This window comes from Myxine glutinosa, chromosome 11 (assembly GCF_964187855.1).
Source record: "Myxine glutinosa chromosome 11, kmMyxGlut1.1, whole genome shotgun sequence".
Classification (NCBI taxonomy): Eukaryota; Metazoa; Chordata; class Myxini; order Myxiniformes; family Myxinidae; genus Myxine; species Myxine glutinosa.
In genome coordinates, this window is record NC_136271.1 from 75,346,284 (window position 1) to 75,368,961 (window position 22,678).

The 22,678-nt window shown below is 44.0% G+C and overlaps 1 long non-coding RNA gene across 1 annotated transcript in view; it reads left to right on the forward strand.

The window, feature by feature from the left end:
• LOC144888307 (uncharacterized) overlaps positions 1-20,155 on the forward strand; it is a 41,646-nt gene extending 21,491 nt beyond the window's left edge. Inside the window, exon 2 of the long non-coding RNA XR_013620899.1 lies at positions 19,999-20,155. This is a non-coding gene — a long non-coding RNA (uncharacterized LOC144888307). The remainder of the gene's footprint in view (positions 1-19,998) is intronic.
• The last annotated feature ends 2,523 nt before the right edge of the window (positions 20,156-22,678 follow it).

The following is a 22,678-nucleotide window of genomic DNA, read 5'->3' on the forward strand; positions in this document are numbered from 1 at the left end:
GCCAGATAATGGGTCAGAGAGTCAGGCTGGGCTGGTGGCAGAGACAGACTCCAACCTCACCCAGCTGAGAAACCCCGTGCCCCCAACCCCTGCAAAAAATGTGAAAGCGGAATCTGCCTGCCAGTTTTATGTCCAACCATACCCTGTCGTAAATCTCCTTCCCTCACTAGGGCTCACCAATGATGATCCAAAAAATCTGGGCCTTCAGGGGTTGCATCAATTAGACCCCAGGAGCTCCACTAATCACAGTCCTCGGCCCTCAGGAAACTCCACCCTGGGGCCCCACCCCTAGAGGACGTTCACAAATCCAGGTTTGGCAACAAACCGAGGCCAACCTCCCACAGCTTCAGAGAAGCTTCAGAGAAGCTTCGGAGAAGGGGTCATCACTCTCTGTTGGTGGGGAGGAAACATACCATGTCACCCCCATCCTGCCTTGCCCAACTCAGTTCTATAAGGCCGAGAAAAATATATTTCCGGTCTCTGGTCAGCGCGCGCATAGATTTTGACCCTGCGCGTCAACAATTTTTTTTTCAGATTTGGTATCGACGTTCGCGCACGGTTCTCCCCTACAAAACTTCGTTTAGTTTGTCCAAATCCAACCAGCCGTTCCAGAGATATGAGTAGTTTTGTGTGCCGTGACGTCATGAATCCAATAGGGAAGTTGCATGTGACGTCATCGTCTTAGTCACGTGACCGCTTGGGTGGAAAAACATTGCTTCTGCCACCATACGTCATGGCGGCAATTTGAAACTCGTCTCATATATAAATTGCCCCCTACACGATGGTAAAGAGTTGTTGTGCTGTCGGATGTACAGCCCGATTTCATCCGGACGACACAACGCTAAATAGTCTAGTAGGAAGACTAGGTCCCCCTGCACCCCCCGGAGATATACTTCTAATCAGTGTTTCTAGATTGGAAAAAATGTGTAGAAAATGACTAGCTATGGCCCCAAGCTGAAAAAATGTCCCACATACCATTTTTATGCAAATTACTGCTGCAAATTTTATGCAAAATTATGCAAATTTTATGCAAATTTTTGATGAGGAGTAGAGTTGAGGGGTCTTTGAGGGCTTCATCGAGGTGCTCTCGGTTGCAAGACTGGGTCATTCTGAGAAGCACAGCAGGGTCAGAGATCATGATGTTCTCCTCCTCAGTGAATCTCTCCATCAACAGCCTCTCCATTGCCTCACACACTGTTTTGAGGCAAAAGAGGGACTTTGCGTAGGCCTTTCCACTGAGAACACCTTTGAGAGATCCACTTGTTACTAGTTGTGCCTCAAAGAGAATCTCTGCATATCCAGAACCACGCATCTTGTGTCCAGTGAGCATCCCGATGTAGTTCATGGATGTGTGGAAGGGTCCAATCGTTACTACATGACTAGCAAATTCATTTGGCCAGCGCCAGATGATGGGAAGGGCTTTCATGCAGACACCCAGATCAAATGTATTCAGGACCCATCTCTGACCCACCTCAGCAGTTGCTGCCTCGGAACGCTTCAGTAGCTCACGAACAACTGCGTTGTCTGTGATCGGTCTGTGCCTGGTGCCTGCATGGCATGGCAATGGCCTGCAGCCTGTGCCTGGGCTAGGGGGTTTCACCTCTGCAACTGGTTCTCCCCCACCCAGCAAATCAACAGTCGACTACTGCACGCCTATCCACCAACCGATCACAGACAACGCAGTTGTTCGTGAGCTACTGAAGCGTTCCGAGGCAGCAACTGCTGAGGTGGGTCAGAGATGGGTCCTGAATACATTTGATCTGGGTGTCTGCATGAAAGCCCTTCCCATCATCTGGCGCTGGCCAAATGAATTTGCTAGTCATGTAGTAACGATTGGACCCTTCCACACATCCATGAACTACATCGGGATGCTCACTGGACACAAGATGCGTGGTTCTGGATATGCAGAGATTCTCTTTGAGGCACAACTAGTAACAAGTGGATCTCTCAAAGGTGTTCTCAGTGGAAAGGCCTACGCAAAGTCCCTCTTTTGCCTCAAAACAGTGTGTGAGGCAATGGAGAGGCTGTTGATGGAGAGATTCACTGAGGAGGAGAACATCATGATCTCTGACCCTGCTGTGCTTCTCAGAATGACCCAGTCTTGCAACCGAGAGCACCTCGATGAAGCCCTCAAAGACCCCTCAACTCTACTCCTCATCAAAAATTTGCATAAAATTTGCATAATTTTGCATAAAATTTGCAGCAGTAATTTGCATAAAAATGGTATGTGGGACATTTTTTCAGCTTGGGGCCATAGCTAGTCATTTTCTACACATTTTTTCCAATCTAGAAACACTGATTAGAAGTATATCTCCGGTGGGTGCAGGGGGACCTAGTCTTCCTACTAGACTAAAAACGCTTTCATAGCTGCCTTGACTGCAGCTCTCAGGTGAGAATATGGCTCATGAGGTTGTTACCTTCGCTCGCGAAGTGAAAAGCAGGATTAGGCATTTGGTTTCGTACATGTGGAGTGTGTATGGCGTACGTGTGGCGTACTTGTGGCGTACATGTGGAGTGTGTGTGGCATACGTGTGGCGTACGTGTGGTGTGTGTGTGGCGTACTTGTGGCGTACTTGTGGCGTACATGTGGAGTGTGTGTGGCGTACGTGTGGAGTTTGTGTGGCATACGTGTGGCGTACTTGTCGCGTACATGTGGTGTGTGTGTGGCATACTTGTGGCGTACGTGTGGAGTGTGTGTGGCGTACGTGTGGCGTGTGTGTGGCGTATGTGTGCCGTGTGTGTGGCGTACGTGTGGAGTGTGTGTGGCGTACTTGTGGCGTACGTGTGGAGTGTGTGTGGCATACGTGTGGAGTGTGTGTGGCATACGTGTGGCGTACTTGTGGAGTATGTGTGGAGTGTGTGTGTGGCGTACGTGTGGAGTGTGTGTGGCATACGTGTGGAGTGTGTGTGGCATACGTGTGGCGTACTTGTGGCGTATGTGTGGAGTGTGTGTGGCGTACGTGTGGAGTGTGTGTGGCGTACATGTGGCGTACTTGTGTCGTACCTGTGGAGTGTGTGCGGCGTACGTGTGGAGTGTGTGTGGCGTACTTGTGGAGTGTGTGTGGCGTACCTGTGCAGTGTGTGTGGCATATGTGTGGCGTATGTGTCGCGTACGTGTGGCATACGTGTGAAGTGTATGTGGCGTACGTGTGGCGTACTTGAGTGTGTGTGGCGTACATGTGGCATACTTGTGGAGTGTGTGTGGCGTACATGTGGCATACTTGTGGAGTGTGTGTGGCGTATGCATGGCGTACTTGTGGCGTCCGTGTGGAGTGTGTGTGGCGTACTTGTGGCGTATGTGTGGCATACGTGTGGAGTGTGTGTGGCGTACTTGTGGAGTGTGTGTGGCGTATGTGTGGCGTACTTGTGGAGTGTGTGTGGCGGACTTGTGGCGTACTTGTGGAGTGTGTGTGGCGTACGTGTGGCGTACGTGTGGCGTACTTGTGGCATACGTGTGGAGTGTGTGTGGCATACGTGTGGTGTACTTGTGGTGTATGTGTGGCGTACTTGTGGAGTGTGTGTGGCGTACTTGTGGCGTACGTGTGGAGTGTGTGTGGACCGTGGAGTGCGTGTGGCGTACTTGTGGGTCCACACGCGTCCACAGGCAGATGACACAGCCTCGGTTTCTCGCAATACCGTGAAAACGCCTCAACGGGCAAGCTACGGGCGTAAACTGACAGGTCCGTCTGAAGAAACGACAGCTTTCCCGCCATGTTGTTTATGCCACCCAAGATGGCGGCCGGAACCGGTTGCCATGGACGACGCCCACGCGATGCAAGGCCTCTATGGGCTGGATATTGTCATTTATTGAAACGAAGACGTTCTTTGTCGGGTTCGTGTGAAGCAACCAGAAGGCCTAGAGAGCTGCGGGTGGTCTCGTTAGTTAGGCCTGGATCCTGTCTCGTTTGTCATGAAGTAGTAAGCGTCTGTGATAATCTGGTGGACAGGGAGAGAGATCGTGGGAGACCATCGGCCTGTTAGACCACTTGCGCATGCGCAGTGTTGACGCGATCGACGCATTGGAATGTTTAACGATACGGCGACACGATCTCGAGAACGAAATGGCAGTCTATCACATGCTTGAAGAACTTAATAATTTTCAGAATAAATACATTTTAAAATAACTTAAGCTTGTGTTCATTATTTACAAAAAAAAGGCCTACAAGTCCCATTGGCTGTCTTTAATTTCTCTCTGGACGGCGCCACAGCAGATGACGAGGACCGCAAGGCATGAGGACACAAAAAACACCTCTATATGTGCAATCCATGCTTTTCAAAAAAAAACAAAAAAAAAACGCATCGCCGCATCAATTCTGGAACTTTGGTCTGACCCGAGACCAGCAATATATATTTTTTGGCCTAAAGGAGAAGAAATAGATGAGACACCTTAATCTAGATATTCTGTATCAGCCAACGTCCGTCTGCTCGTGGGAAACACCATTTAGACTCCTTACCTTCAGACCTAAACATACACTAATACAGGGAGAGTTTGACAGCTATGTGAATATAGCGTGTCTAAGGCCTAATTTGATCTATTACCACAGCATCTCCCCCCCCCCCCAGCCCCCACTCATAATGTAACAATATTTTCATTTCCATCCTTTTCCTTTAAGGTTGAAGCTTTCTGCTTCTTTATACTGTCATGCTCCCGGGCATTAAGATCATCCAAGGTAACGGGTAGCCAGTCGAGCATTACACTCCAAGGCATTCATTCCAATGGTGGTGTGAATACGCGCGGGGGGATGAGGGCAGTGAAGGATAGCGAAATTCTTACCTGTACGGATCCCACTGGACGTCTTCGACCCTGGTAATCAACTCAAACCAACATGGATTTCGAATGTAACAAGAAAACAGGTTTAATAAAAAATAATTCCAGGGACAAATAAATGCACAATTAAACCATGATTCCCAAATGGAGCACCCCAAAACAGACTCGTATACAACACAAGGGGATGATAAAATAAACAAAAGTAAAATGTAGTGTACTCAGCTTTGCGCAGCTCTTGAACCCCGTCAGTCCGCAAACGGGTCCCGGAGGTCCATGCACGGGAAACACATGCCCTGGTGCGAAGTTCCTCACATGCCCTGGTTCCCTGGTGCGCAGATCGCTCACTCTAGCCACCGAGCGTGAAGAGAGCAGGCTGCACTCGTCTTCGTCGTCTGCTTCACACAGCACCGTGGTCTCTCGGTGCACCCAGGTGCCGCACAGCCAGCACCAATGAGCCAGTGAAAGGACAATGCAGCCGCTCGAACCGATCGCCCAGACCAAGAAAAGAAAATGAAATGCGCGGATGCGTCCGCCTTCCCCGGACACCAGAAACCGAGCAAGGACGTGAGGCTGCTCGTTCTGAAGGCCCGAACCAAAGCGAGGAAGAACAATGTGAATGTTCGCTATAAAGTACAGCGCAAGAAGAAGAGAATATCTGCCACCGCGGCAGGATGAAAGCCAGGGACCACAAAGCCTCCGACTGTTCGCTATCAAAGTCGGAACAAGAAGAAGGAAAATGTCGGGACCCAAAAAGCAGCAGTAACAAGAGTGACAGGGAGGTGCGACCATTCACAATTAAACCCAGCGCAAGAGGTATAACTTCGACTGCTCATGATGACGGCCTCAACGCAAGAGAGACAAGCATTACGCCTAGGTCCCCCGTCGGGGAAGTGATGTGAGTTGACAAAGTGGAACACGCAGAAAACATGCTATGATATGATTTTTCGCTCACAAGGGTCAGACAAACATGGAGGCGGCCATCTTGGATTTTGACGTGGCGACCCAATTTTCAATAGCGTTCTTCCTTATGCCTAGATACACCCACACACCAGAAGGTACTTCGCTTATTTTTCAAGATATTTCGCTCACAAGGTTCAGACATATATATGGTGGCGGCCGTCCTGGATTTTGACGTGGCGACCCACTTTACAATAGCGGTCTTCCTTTTGCCGAGATACACCCACACACCAAATTAGAAGTTGGTACTTCGCTTATCTTTCAAGATATTCTTCTCACAAGATTCAGACATACATGGCGGCGGCCATCTTGGATTTTGACGTGGCGACCCAATTTTAAACAGCGTTCTTCCGTGTGCCTAGATACACCCACACACCAGATTAGAAGTTGGTACTTCGCTTATTTTTCGAGATATTTCGCTCACAAGGTTCAGACATATATATGGTGGCGGCCATCTTGGATTTTGACGTGGCAACCCAATTTTCAATAGGGTTCTTCCTTATGGCGAGGTACACCCACACACCAAATTAGAAGTTGGTACTTCGCTTATTTTTCAAGATATTCAGGTTACAAGGTTCAGACATACATGGCATCAGACATACATGGCGGCGGCCATCTTGGATTTTGACGTAGCGACCCAATTTTAAATAGCCTTCTTGCTTGTGCCTAGATACACCCACACACCAGATTAGAAGTTGGTACTTCGCTTATTTTTCAAGATATTTCGCTCACAAGGTTCAGACATATATATGGTGGCGGTCATCTTGGATTTTGACGTGGCGACCCGATTTTAAACAGCGTTCTTCCTTGTGCCTAGATACACCCACACACCAGATTAGACGTTGGTACTTCGCTTATCGAGATATTTCGCTCACAAGTTTCAGACATGTATATGGTGGCGGCCATCTTGGATTTTGACGTGGCGACCCAATTTTCAATAGCTTTCGTCCTTATGCCGAGATACACCCACACACCAAATTAGAAGTTGGTACTTCGCTTATTTTTCAAGATATTCATCTCACAAGGTTCAGACATACAAGGTTCAGACATACATGGCGGCGGCCATCTTGGATTTTGACGTGGCGACCCAATTTTCAATAGCGTTCTTCCTTATGCCTAGATACACCCACACACCAGATTAGAAGTTGGTACTTCGCTTATTTTTCAAGATATGCAGGTTACAAGGTTCAGACATACATGGCATCAGACATACATGGCGGCGGCCATCTTGGATTTTGACGTGGGTTGCACCCACACACCAAATTCGAATGCGGTCCTTCGCTTACGCACGCACGCCCGCACGCACGCACGCCGCACGTACACACACCCGCACGCACGCACGGACGGACGGACGGATGGACGGACACACGGACGGAGGGGAAAGCCATAGTCCCCCTTTCGCTCCGCTGAGCGACGGGGGACAAAAATGTCGGGGACACCGTTCCTTTGTTCCCCGGGCTCTTACGTCATCCGATGATGTCCGCGCACGCTCCAATTAGTGAGTCCCATCTCATCGCTCTATGGCCGTCCTGACCAATCATTCTTCAGGGCGTGGCCTCATGGCCACTTGCCGGCCTTTGTGATGACCCGGTCGGTGGTATCATTGCTGGTGCTCAATGTCCTGGTTCTGGTTGCTTTTATTTGGTGTTATTTTTAGGTGTGATGTGTGTCATAACGAACAAAGGAGAAATCACAGAGCCCATTACATACAGAGTATTTACACCTTAATCCCGAACTAATTAACATAACCCCACCCTTCGTCATGGGGACAAAGATACACTCTTACACGACATCCGGTCTAACGGGTCCCTACTTAGGCACAGGGGGTTCTTCTTCTTCATGGCAACATTCGGAACACACTATCCTATACAATCATACCTGGCCCTGAGGTAATCCATGCCGACCTCCTCACAAACGTAACGATTCCAATGGTGTAGCTCTCAGTGGCCTTTACAACCAACCCTGTTTGTTCCTTCATCTATCCATTACTTGAACATATTTTATCCACCAACTCACTGCTGTAAGTTAAGCTCTCATTCTCTATTGTTTTTCTCATCTGTGATATGGATCAAAATATGCACATTGAAAATGAATTGACACGATTTATAAACCACAAGTCGAAAATGCGGTGTAATTGAGGGTCATGTACATATTATTTATGCACAAATGCAAGAAAAAGGGGAGGGCACGCATGTTGTAAATGCCACTCTACTTGAGGGCATAATAAATCAATGGCCACTTATTTGGAAATATTTCTGTAGCTTGTAAGTAAGATCTGATATGTTTATTTATAATTACAATTTAAACTAGAACGGCACTCGGTAGAGCGCATACCTCCGCCAGGTTGAACAGTTTACGTATTGTATCCCACTGAAAGATCGCATCTGGATTCAGACCTGAACCTAAATCTAATTGGCTTGTTCTTGTCACCTCACCAACTCATCCACTAAGTTTTGTTATAAGTCATCCACATGTTTTTCAAATACCGTGCTACATATCTTTTTTGTCCCTATCACTTGAAATTTCAAGTCAATCAGATGAAAATTGACAATTTTAGAAATTTGGTCTATGTTGACCTTTTGATCTTTAAATCTCAAAAATAATAGTGGTTGAATTGAGTGACCTGATATGCAAATCTTGTTCAAATTTCAAGTCAATCGGAGGAAAATTGAGGATTTTAGAAACTGCACCTAAGTTGTTGACCTTTTGGTTTATGTTAACGTCAATAATAATTATTGATGATTGAATTGAGTGAACTGATATGCAAATCCTGCTCAAATTTTAAGTCAATTGGATGAAGATTGAGGATTTTAGAAAATGTACCTCTGTTGACCTTTGGCCTATGTTGACCACAAGAATATAATTGGTGGTTGAAATCAGTGGCCTGATCTGCAAATCCTCTTCAAATTTCAAATCAATCAAATGAAAATTGACAATTGTAGAAATCTGTCCTATGTTGACCTCAAAAATAAATGGAGGTTAAATTTTCAGACCTGATCTGCAATTCCTCTTCAAATTGCAAGTCAACCAGATGAAAATTGATTATTTTAGAAATATGACTAAGTTGTTGACCTTTGGCCGATGTTGACCTTTTGGCCTCAAAATTAATACAGCTGTGTGCCTTTCCAAATCATGTCCAATCAATTGAATTTACCACAGGTGGACTCCAATCAAGGTGTAGAAACATCTCAAAGATTATCAAGAGAAATGCGAGGCACCTGAGCTAAATTTCAAGTGTCATAGAAAAGGGTATGAATACTTATGTCAATGTGATATTTCTGTTTTTTCTTTTTAATAAATTTGCAAAACTTTCTAAAATCCTTTTTTCTCTTTGTCATTATGGGGTATTGAGTGTAGATTGATGAGGGAAAAAATGAACTTAAACGATTTCAGCATAAGGCTGCAACATAACAAAATGTGAAAAAAGTGAAGGGGTCTGAATACTTTCTGAATGCACTGTATATGTGACACCGTATGTGACCACTAAATAAATGTGTAAAGATGTCTCAGTTAATCTTCAGTATTATTAATTCAGCACTTTTTATGATAACATCGCTGTTAATGTATTGCCGTTGGTTTATTTGCACGAGACGCAGCAAAGCATCGTGACTTATGAGCTCAAGTTCTGATCGTGGCTACACGTTTTGCATCACAAGCAGCACTGCACCATAAATTGCACAATATTGTATCATCTGGTGTGGCTTGTAGTGTGAATACCTGACCTTCTTGTACAGGAAAAAATATATGAATACGCGTGTTTGGGTTAATGTCAGTCTGTGATATTTGAAAGCAAAGACTATTCTTATTTATTCTTAATAGATTCCACTGTGCAAGGGTTCAGGAACGATGAGGAGCAGCAAAAGCATTGCACATAGCATAAAGCTCCCGTCTTAGTAAAGGGCCAGTGTGTATTGTGGTCATACATAGACAGATGTACTTAATTGTGGGGTGTGTTGGCCCTGCATCAGAGACTGTCATAAAAACAGCTGGGATAGCCATTCCAGCCAAAGATTGGTCAATCAATGTCACTCTTGTGCACAAGCACACATGGGAGAGGGGGGGGGGGGGGGGGTGGGATTCACAATATCGAAATGCACAAAGCTCCACAGTCTGATAAATGGTTGCAATTACCGGCAGTTCTATGACGGCTGGTGATGCAACAGATGCAAGCAATTGCAATTTGATGCATCATTGTGATTTCAATTAGCATCGAATGTGACAAGTCGCAGACTATTATGAGGTATTGTGGCAGACATACATTGCAAATGAATGTATTACAACATAAACAACAAAAAACGCAAGTTCAAGGAACAAAAATGAGGGGGTCAGATAAAATTGGGGGATCCAAAGAAGATGCATCAATCTTCAGTATATTTGGTCGGGTTTTGATGGCCCAGGATCTGATTATCATGAGCAGAGTGGAACTTTCATTTTATAAATTTGCTGTAGAAACGAACAAAAACAAGGCAGAAAAGGCACTCAGACAAAAAAACAAGGCAGAAAAGGCACTCAGAAAAACCCTAAAATGTTTAGTACCATCTAGGTGGGGTAGAAAGCTGAAATTTTGCGAACCGCTGCAATTCAAAGCCATTATCCCAGGACAAATCACAAAACCGTCAGAAAATGTCAGTAAACGAAAATATCTGCGACTAAGTATCGGCCTGTGCAGACTCGCTCTGCCAATGGCAGACCACGTGACCCAAGACAATGGACAAACAAAATGGAATGCTTCATAGAATATTGCCATGGCAACAATTGATATAAATAGCTGTGCTCACCAAGTAGACAGTGGGCCATGCCTCCTAAATCTGTCTAGTTTTTGACTTTCGTGACCCACCACTGGTATCTACCTGAAATTTTGCAAAGATTTAGATAAAAAATCACTTAGAAAGAATTCACAACTCGTCAGTGCAAAAAGTTGCACATTAATTAGTTATGCTAATTAGCAAAATCTATAGCACCATCTTGTGTCCATTATTATATAATGTACAACTGAATGTACAACTGTGTACAACTGAATGGGAATTCTAAATATAAAGTATGAAGTCTATGTAGAGATGGGGAAACTGTCCAGGAGATTGGGTGATCGAGGTCCTACACCCTCTCACACACACACCTACACACACACACACACACACACACACACACACACAAACACACACACACGCACATAACACAAGGAAATGATTTTTTTTTAAATGTTTTACCAGAAGATGGCCATTCTAATTTTAATATCAAACTGAGTGATTTTTTTTTTTTTCCTCATGAACTGAAATTAATTATCAAACTAGTTATCCAAGCTCTTATTAAAAATGAATTGGAATGTTATAAAAAATAACATTTATGAAAAAATTAACTTATTAAAAATCTTATTAAATTGGTTCACGACAACTGACAACAACTGACACGACAACTGTCACGACTGACAACCATCAAGTGACCACAATATTCATCATGGGTGTGTGTCTGTCTGTGTGTCTGTGTGTCTGTCTGTCCGCAGCATAACTACCCGATGATCATCTGATCTTCATGAAACTTGGGTGGGAGGTTGATATCATGATCTAGTTGTGTCCTGCCTCGAGTGAGTGTATTGCGCCCATTGTGGGCGGAGCCACGCCCGAAAAAGATGTCTTTTTAGGGGGTAATCGAGTTCAAGCTACATCTTCTCCGAGGGAGTTGGTGGAATCTGACAGGGGTTTCGGTATTTGGTAAGGCCAATGTCATGTGTCTAGCCCCACAGAGCTCGATTTTAGATTTTCGCCCCAAGGTCAAGGTCACAAGGTCACAAAGTTTAGAAAAGTCGATTTTTGATGGTTTTATTACATTGTTCGATTCCTGATAGGGTGAAATGTCGTACATGATCTTATATTTATCACATACATCATGAGATCCAAGTTTTCCAACAAATTTCAGAATCTTCGACCTTTGACCTTTGAAGGTCACAAAGGTCAAAGTTGTCGGAATCGAACCGAATTTTCGGTATTGTGTAGCTAACTAACCTCATAACTGATTATACATTGTTTTCTATCTCATTTCAAGGTCAGTAACCTTCGTTTTGACATTTCCGGGCCTGGCCTGTCCAGGCCTGCTTCGGTTATCGTCCATCCTTTGTCATTGAATACCAATCGCTCTTGAACCATCGTCGTCTCCTGACTTGTCTTATTTAAAATTATTAAATAATGGAATCACTCTGCTGTGCGTATTGACGACATGCATGAAGCAAAACCCCGAAGAACTAACATCAGAATCTTCGCCTTCCATGGCTACATCTGACTACATGAGTAGAAGGAAAATGTTGTTCCTGGACCACCCCGATTTCTCCATGCACTTACATGTAAATTTTTCCCTTACCCTCATATTCCTTCGTTTTCTATTATCACCTCTATTCCTACTCTTTTGGTCTTTAATGACCTTTTAACCTTTTGGTTAAACTTTTTTAGCATACCCGTATAGTCATAGCAAAGAAATACCTTCTTTTAAATTCTCTACCAAAACTTTATCTTTTGTCTTAAATAAAAGATAATAATAACCTTCTTTACTCCAACCAGCATTTAACTATTAATAAACTTAAACAACGATCCTACAAATATTTGTTTATGCGTAGGAAATAATTTAATTCACTTACAACTCTCATCACCATCTAATATATTAACAAAGTATATGTTTGAGTTTGGTTCTTTATCAAGATATTTTAACTGAGCTAAGATAAAATGGTAAACCTCCCTCAATGTTCTTGTTTGAGCACATCCAGTGCCACACACCATTTTTAAATTAAAGTATATATTTTACTGACAACCATCAAAGTTTTCCGTCCACTCAAAAATATTTCCATCTTTTTCACCCAACTCACCGGTATTTAAATTAATTCTTTTATTTGTTTTATGAACTTTTTTACCCGTTGCCTTTTCAATAAGTCTTATTTGATATTTTTCACATTCATTATGTTTTCCATTTATATACCAAGGTTGATTACACCTCCACTCTTTAGTCTGGTTAATGCCTGGTTCTATCATTTATGTAATAGAAAGAAGAAAAAAAAGACAGGGACGACATTAACCATACTCGAACCTTTTCTCATTAAATCCCCTTCACTTTTGAGAAATGACATGTTGTATAACATGGATCCCTTCCCAGAATTTTTCATTGTTTTGTTTCCTGCACATACACGCCCTGAGTTTCCTGAAACACTGACAGGCAGTTTTAGTTTCACTTCCCAAAACACATTATAAAAGTCATCTTCATTCAATTTTAAACATTGCGAATCGACGAAGATGAGCGTCAACTTGTCCGGTCTTTCCTCTGATGAAGAATATATCAACTCACCAGGATATTGGTAAGTTTCATTTGGTATTAAACACTGTTAATGAGAGCTTTGTATGTGATTAATTATATAACTAATTATTTATTTTTTCTCTTTATTACAGCAATTCAAATATTGTGAATATCCTGGCAGAATTTCAAGTTGTTCCTCAAGAGTTTCACAACGAACTGAATACGGGTTTGAACAACCTGCCTCCCAGATGGAGGTCTCTGAATGAATTCAATGTTTCACCATTCTTAGAAGATTACCACCATCATAGTCTACCCCTGGTAATTCATTATTCATCTCTCTGACTGGCAACAATAAACGGGAGCTGACATTTATTTATTTATTGACAATACGATGTATCTTTTAAATCATTCCTCCTCATGTTTTTTCTTTCTTTTTTTTTAAACAGAATATAACACCTCAATCAAACCCTTCATTAACAGAGATGAGAGTTGAGATCGATGACCACAACCACGACCACGATCTCAATGATCATAACTTTGATTGGGATTATTTTGGGACCCTAAAGAGTGGTTATTTACTACCAACCTGTGATACCCTAAATTTTCATCTCAACGACCTTGACACCAAGCTCGATTTTTTGGAGGTATGGTTTATTTATTATATATCCTCATCCACTTTACCTTCTCCTTGCTTCACCCTATATTAATATTTTCTCTCCCCTCTTGTCTTAAACAGAAAGAGATTCAAAACCTAAATGCATCTGGTGTCTTTGACTTGTGCTGGGAAGAAGCTGATGGCTTGTGCTGGGAAGAAGCTGATGGCTTGTGCTGGGAAGAAGCTGAATATATACCTCAAGAAAAATGTTTTAATAATATAAGGATTTTTATGTTTTCAATATTATACGATTATATTTGCTTTGTCTACAATTATTTAATTCTTAATTATAAAAAGAGAATAAAGGAAAAAAGAAGGGGGAAGTGCGCCCCTGCCAACGACCCTCCACCCCCTCATCCCACCCCTCCCCTCCTTTTGTGTGTGTGGGGAAGGTGGGGGTGGGATGAGGGGGTGGAGGGTCAAGGGTGGGGGCACACGGAGGGGTGGGGGATGATGGGTGTGGTCTGTGTGGGCGTGGTCTGTGTGGGCATGGTCTGTGTGGGCGTGGTCTGTGTGGGCGTGGTCGGTGTGGGTGTGGTCTGTGTGGGCGTGGTCGTTGTGGGCGTGGTCTGTGTGGGCGTGGTCTGTGTGGGTGTGGTCTTTGTGGGCGTGGCTTATGTTTTTGTTTTTTTTTACTAGTAATTAAATTAACTAATCTGGGTGGGGTGGATAAAAGTATAGATGGTTGTTGTTTAATGGCTAATCAGCTTTGTTTTTTGTAATTCCTGTGAGTAAAATGAACCCAAGATTTCTTCTCCATTTAAATCAAATAATTTGTAGGTCCAAGGGACTGTATCTATTACATCAACGATTTTAAATAATTCATTAGTGCATTTTTTTGTATAACCTTTCTCAAAATGGCTTTTCCATCTGTATATTCTTACAATATCACCAACTTTGAACTTGGGTTTTCTCAAATTAATCTCCTTTTCATATTCTAATTTTGTAAATGATTCTGACGGTTTTGATTTTGTTGATGAATGAACTGTATTATTGTAATTATCTACAATGTCCTGAATTAAATATACCCATTGTTGAGAACCGAGTTGTGTGAATTTTTAATATAATCTCTCTTTCAAAGTGCGATTAAAACGCTCAATAACAACTGCCTTTCCTTCATTAAAGGTGCTGTATAATTTAATACCCTCCCCCTTAAGAAATTTCATAAATATTTTGTTATAGAACTCTGTTCCCTCATCAGTCCATAACTTCTTTGGTTTCCTTTTGCTTTTACTAAATATTCCACTGAAAGCTAACATAAGAGTATCACCCCTTTTCTTTTTTAAAGGAACAACCCAGGCAAATTTACTCCTCAAATCAATAACGGTTAAAGCATACCTGTATCCCCTATCATTATTCAATTCAATTAAATCAGCGGACCATATGTGGTCGGTGTCTTTAGAATAAACCTTCCTTGTTTTAAACTTTGTGATTATAGGTTTATGCAATTCATCAGCCAAAAGCTCCTCAGTCTTGTTGACATCATTAGAGCCTAATAGTTTTTTGAGGGTGAATAACCAAGACCAAGTTTCAATTTAGCACCTATCATTTTTTCACAATAAACCTATCAACTTTCTCTCTCAACGTAGGATTTCATATCAAAGACAAATTATACAACATTTCTCTGTCTGCTTCATGTTTTTCATCCAATGTAGTGGTATTCCCATAATCAATATCATGCTTCATACACACTTCATCAACCCTATTTAGAGGTTTAGACCAAGGTTTAGGATTGTCAGCCTCATCTAATCTTTTATCCATGTTTGTTCCTGGACCACAGAAAGAATACCCTGGAAGGTGTAATTCCCCTGGAATTCCAGTTGTTGTAAATTTGCTCCCTGACAAAAACTTTTGGATATCTCCCCCACTTTTATGCTTAGAAATGAATTGACACTTTTTAGAACCACACACTAAACATATCCCCTTTTCATAAACTCTATTATTTTTACCTTTAACATACGATATATTTTTCGTATTAGTTTTCTTTTTACACTTAAACACAATAACTCATTTATTTATCAGAAAAGTTCCTACAGAGTACGAAAACCTTTTTGGTTTTCAACATATACATTTCTATCTTGATTTTTAAAACATAAAGAATCCTTAGGAATGCCTTCACTCTCTCTTCCATTTATTTCCAAATAAAATTAACTAAAGTCAATAACACCAACATCATGAACTATATGACCTTTCTCTTCTTCATGTATATCTTATCCCTAAACTCATCTCAGCAAATTTTGAAACCAATATCTTCCCAAGAGTCATTAATTCTTTATTTTCCTCTTCGGTGCGTTGAGATTGATTTATTTGCCGTAATACATTCAATCTTTTATTAATCTCACTGATTTCCATCTTTTTCTATTTTTCCTCCCTCTCCTCCTTCTCCCTTTTCTCCCTTTCCTCCTTCTCCTATTTCACCCTTTCCTCCTTCTCCTTTTTCTCCCTTTCCTCCTTCTCCTTTTTCTCCCTTTCCTCCCTTTCCTCCTTCTCCTTTTTCTCCCTTTCCTCCTTCTCCTTTTTCTCTCTTTCTTCCCTCTCTTCAACTCCTTCCTCATCCCTAGCTACCCTTGAGTTTGAGCCCCAAAGAATATCATACATATATTTGTCTGGATTTTGAGATATTCTTGTATCTATAATTATTTTTCTCATAATAGGATACCAATAAGATTTGTTGATGATTTCTAAAATAGTTTTATATTTCATAACTTTGAGAAGTTCATTTTTATTTAATATTTTAATCAAGTCTCTATTTGTGGGTTTAGCAATATCAGTATAAGGCCAGTTTTTAATTACAAAATTCCCATGTATATGTTCCAATTCATAAGGTATGTAAAACCGAGCACCCTTTTATTGTAGGTATCCCTGAATACAAAAATTATAATTATCTTGTAGTCTTCTTCCTGCCATTTATGTATCAGAAATATATGTGAGATTAATATTATGACAGGTAATACAACCCCATATTCCCACTACCAAATCGGTTTGTATTCCTCGGCTTTCTATCTTTATCTCATTACCTTCCTTCTTTGTCATGCAAACCATCGCTATGCTATCATATTTTTATTTATTTCCTAACTCATGTATTTGTTGTTTGCTAATTGTACTTCCACAAAACTCCTTATCCTCACCAAGCGGATAATATTCTTCTTTACGAGACTGATTAAAATCATGTAGGTCTTCAAAGTTTATTGAAAAAAACCAATTATACCCTAAATCAGGCATATCATACCCCCACTTATTTATTCGCATATTAACTATATCTCCTTCTTTATAAAATTCAATTGTAAGCAGATAGTTAAATTTAATGAGGAAAGGTGTATGGTCTGTATAACCAGGTGTTGTGGTTGTAAATTTTACTTGTTTAACAAAACGTGCTTTTTTCTTTTGGAATATATTGTTACGGTTCTTAGAACCTTCACTTTGTAAATTTAGTATTAAAATTTCCTAAGTACATTTCCCCTTTAATTGGCTGTTAATTGAAATGAGTGCACCGTAGCTAGTCCATGTACAAGCACGTAGAAAATCATATACCCTTCTAAACAGTTATTTCCTTATTATGTGTATTAGTTTAAGGCTGTGTTTCCCACTAGTTGACCCTGCATTGCACCAAATGACATAAGATAGATCCCTCCGACGCCCCCATGGCATCTTCGAAGCGCCCGTAACTTTGGGTGGGGTTATTGGCACCACCTTTACCCCAAGACTCCATTACGCACGTGGTCAGCTCGGAGAAGAAAGGCGTGTCTCCACCTCGTCATGAGAAGGAGTGAGCCAGCCCCCGATCAACCAACCAAGCATGAGGGGTTTGGCCTGAGAGGGCGGAGGAAAGAAACTTCGGGGAGGTTCAAGAAGATTCTAGGGCGTGGTTATATAACCCGTCACGCGGAGCCCCCACCTCAGTCCAGTTGAGGAGGAGCTGAGATGCGCGTAAGAGTTGACCTGAAGGAGTCCACCGCAGCTGAACCAACCGCAGCTTTGAACCAACCGCAGCTTTGAACCAACCGCAGCTTTGAGTCCACCGCAGCTTTGAGACCACCGCAGCTTTGAGACCACCGCAGTTTTGACCACCGCAGCTTTGAGCTTTGACAGCGGTTTCGGCCGCAGCTACGAAGCAACGCCGCCGTGCGGATACGATTGAGGAGGGTCGGCGGCTGCTCAACTCGAGCCGGCGATCACACCAACCGGACCCGCATCCTTCCCGCCCTGTGATCCCACCTTCGCATCCGTCCAGCCATCCACCTCCTGCCATTCATTCCTGCTTCATTCCCCGTGTAAGTCTGACTGTCGTCTGTCTTTTGTCTTATCTTGGGGTTTAAGTAAGCTTGCATAGGTAAGTTAATATTTGAACTGTCTTACTCCTTCTGTCTTTATTTTCGTATCTTTCCATCTTCTTTGGTTTCTTTGATTGTGTACATAATAGTTAGTAATAAATCCTGTTCTTCCTACCTTGCCTTCTTTCCTTCACATCCGTTCGTCCTTGTCTTTTCCATCATTGAATACCTGTGGCACGATTTGGCCAACGCATAAGAATCGGGTCTAGTACTTGCTAACGGTTCGAGCCGCGGGCTGCTATCCGCTCGGCAAAATAACATCTCGTCCGCGGTCTCGAACGAGGTTGCTCAATTGCCTCTCTGGAGGGAGCTGGGCAGCTTCAGGACTCACGTTGGTCAGTCACAGACAAGGGGATTAATCCCCCCTTGGTAAGGGGAAAAAGGGCCGACGGTGAGATCCGCAACAATATATTGCGATAAATCACTTAATCTCACCAAGTCATTCACGTCAGTAGGACCCGGATAATTTATTAATTTATAAGTATTCTTCATATTGTTACAGACGCGGCTTTTAGATGTTATATTGACCGAGCGGTGGTGTATTTAACCGCGTCCGAACAGTTACTCCCCGATTAAAACCCGTTTCCACCCGACGTTGACCAGATCGCCCCACAGATATTCAATCGGGAAATCTCTAAAGCGACCGAAAGAGAAGGAAAAAGAAGAAGAAGAATACGGAGGAAGAACAGATTTATTATACACACACAGCAATGGATGGAAGAAGCAGTAACACAGCGAATGGTTAACTTACACTATTCATTTTTACTTAGCCCCAAGACAAACGAACAGGACAGGACGTTCACACTTACACAGGGGATAATTGCAGGCAGGTAAGGCTTGAGATGGATCGCTTGGTCGAGAGCGCGCAGTTCGCAATCCCTCGCGGTTTTGGCGGGAAACCCTCCGTCGGGTATCCACCGCGGTAGACGTCCCGCGCTGGTTCGGCACACCTGCTCCCCTTCTTGGGGCGGGGCCGTCTCCCTTCTTTCAGCGCGTCTCTCCAAAGCTGGTCTCCTTGCCGAGTACCTCTCCTCTTTGGCTTGGAGCGTTTCGCATCTCACCGCCTCTCTTTGGTGCAGCCTCGTTGCTCCTCTCCCAGGGTCATCTCCAGCTCATCTCCAGTCATCTCCAGTCATCTCTCATCTCCCATCTGGTAAAGCAGTCCCTTGCAGTCGCTTTTATCACCTCGAGCGAAATCAAGCCGCCGACTCCGAGGGCACGTCTACCGGGTCACTCACCACGGTGTTGATTGGCTGTTAGGGCTGGTTCACTCCTTCCCTCTTACGACGAGGTGGAGACACGCCTTTCTTCCCCAACCTTACCTCGTGGCCAATGGTGGTTTGAAGAAAACCGGCCAAAATGCGGAAGGCAATTGGAAGGGAGGTTTTGGGGAAATTGGAAGGACCTACGCTTATTTTGTTTGATACAATGCAAAGTCAATCTAGTGGGAAAACACATACTTAGCCTACATGGAATAAGGAAATACACTATTTAAAAGATATATCGTGACCTGCGTGTATATTTCATGCAATTAACTAGGACGCTGACTGCGACCATTATTTACATTACAGGGTGGTACCGTACGTTTGTAACGTTCACATTGTAACGTTTCCATTGTAACGTTTTCACATTCATAACACTTCCTCCAAAATTGTTACACTTCTCAAAAACCGTTACACTTCTCAAATTCGTTACACACTTCTCAAAATCGTTACACTGCACCCCCCTTTCTTCAGGTCCGTCCTCGGGCCTATTAGACTTTAACTTAGTGTGACACGTAGGTGTAATTCCCTCTACAATTAACCTGACCCTGAGTGTGACAATTTTAAAACACAAATAAGTATGTCCCCCTATTGCATTGCATCCTGTCTAACAGACTCAAGCCCACAGCTAACCGAATTACGGAATTATTCTCAAACTATACATTTACGGTGGGGAGCATTATTTACAATGACGTGATTTCTTATTTACAACGCAACCCAGGACCTGTGTTTTTTTTTGTTTTTGTTTTTTAGGGAACAAGAGAAAGAAATTCCTGTTGGGAGGGAGGAGACAGCACGCATTGCATCGATGCACCAGTACCAATACCACCAAAGCACCCAACCACCACAAAGCACCCAAAAGCACCATCCGGTGCGGTCACCATGGTTCATAATAAACACAACAAAACAACTGGTGGTGGTCTTCTCTTCCTCTGCTGGGCCGATGTTCTTCCCGACGTCTTCTGGCTTCATGCGGCCTATTTGGACATAATAAAAAGCACAACTTGTGTCCATTTTTATTTAGGGCCTCAGGGGCCAACTAAGGGTGGTCCACCTGTTTGGCATAGGTGCCACCTTACCGAGGTCCGCAAGCAAGATTCCCTGGCCACTATGGACGGTTTCCAACAGAGGTGCCCTGCCCCCGAACCTGGGGTCCATCAAGTGGTACTTGGCCGCAGAACAGCGGTCCATAATGTGGTACATCAACGCAATGCATGCTGGTTCTGGGAATCTCGGGCGCACAATGGCCACCTCACGCACGCTCCCATCGGCACCCAATGGCGCACAGGTCATGTGGGAGACAAAAGAAAGACAATTGAGCGAGGGGTAAGGTCACAAGGGTACACGTCAATAAGGCAATGCAAGGTGAAATGCGTACGGAGGCCGAAGTGAGAAAGCTCGTCCCTACCGTACGTCACCCCCCTGTCACCTACCCTACCCTTGTTCTCACCCCATATGTACAAAAATCTACACATTTACAAATTCGTCACATCTGTCACGTCTTCCCCATATTTTCCCTATACCAAATTCGTCTCCACAATCCCTTTACTTCAAAATTTGCCATCACCAATTCATCATCAATCCTCATAAGGAGGGAGAGATGGAATTACGCACAATGTCACACCCACGTCATGATGCGTCTCACATTCCAAACATTTGCACAGTAAAAATAATTAAACATGGCATGGTGTGGAGTACCTGTCACCTCAGGTGAGTGGATGCAGATGGTGCGAGGAGATCCTTCATCCTAACTATCCTCTAAATGACTTTAACACACTTTACACTACCCGGGGTCTTTCCCTGCCAATCCATTGGCCAACTTACACTATGGGTTCTAATAACCAATTCCCATTGGCCAAACTGTGGTGCTTCTCAATTTGGGGTCTCACTCCCCCGATTCATCTCCCGGTGCTCTAGCACAATTTCTGGGCTGCGACGTGTACCTCTCCCAACAGGTCTACCCACCTGCACACCTCCACCATTGTAGTTGCCACCCGAGCTTACCTAGCTCCTCACCCTAACCTAACTACCTGGGGACAGCCCCTCTCCTGGCTCTGTCACCCCATGGTGCCCTCTGGCACTGGGCTACCCGGGTCCGTCCTCCGGATCCTCGGGCCCCATTCACAACAACTACTACCGGCTCCCAGAGCCCACCTGCGGCCTCACCTGGCCGACATCCTCACAGTGGTGGAGTGCCCAAACCAACTACTCTCACTAACAGGCTACACGCCCAGCCATTTCCACAACACCAACGCACCCATCCACATACCATTCTGTCACCCGCACCACAGATGCCAATATCCAACCACAATTTACCTGTACCCTCTACCTAACACTTACACTACCCGCCCCGGGTATCCGTGATGGGGGTCCACTCTTCCCCCATTCACACCTTCGCACCATCCACTCCACTCCACAATTTCCACCATTCTCACTCCACGACCATCCATTCCACTACTCCATACCATTTATTCCATACAACCATTTATTCCACACACCTGTCCTCCATTCACCTGTCGTTGCACACCTGTGCAATCATACCTGGTGCCACCTGCACCCTCCTTTCTTCCTGGACCATTTGGTCAGCACAACACGCAATCACCACTACTCCCTCATACACTGCTCCACACACCTGTTCAGTTGCACACCTGTGCAATCACACCTGTTCCATTCTCACCTGTTCAATCCTCACACACACGGCATCATCTCAGCTAACTACTCCCCTCTGAAACTTGCGCTTCCCAGTCGTCCCTTTAAACTATTGCGCTCCCACGTCATTATAATCCACACTAATCTACCTGCGTCCCCACTACAGGTATCAGTCACTAGCTAACCTTAACGTCACCTAATGTCATCTTCTAGGTCCCTATCAATATAACCTAACCCACCCGGGCTAGTTTTCACTGCCATACACCCCATAGGCTATTGCTCCTTTGCCCCCACCTGTGAGGGATGGTGGATTTGCCATCCCACCACATCGGGGGTCTCTCACTACCAATTTCGCTCGTCCAAATCCAACAATTCAAAAATTTTCCATTTACTGCCAATTCTATTCACTTTTCTAAATTTCGTTTTAAATCACTATCACTATCACCATCACCCGTCTACTTATTACATCCTCTCGGTGCGCCAATTTCCTTCGAAAGCTCGGCTTCGTACAGCCGAGCCATGAACGCGGGTTCTTTTGTGCCAGCGGCTGGATACGTCCCGCATTCGTGGCAGGGATGGGGGCTTACCCGAGCCGAGATCCCACGCACCACCTCGGCGTGGAGCCATCCAATGTCCCGATCTCGACCTGCCGGCACGTCTCAATAGAAAGTGGTCGCCATGACGACCCTTCCTATCGGGCGGCCCGCTCCGTCTAGTGGAGCCCGGACGCGGCCGTTCCAAGCGAGGCACAGCGTGGATCGCGCACGGCGGTTCTTTCGAAACC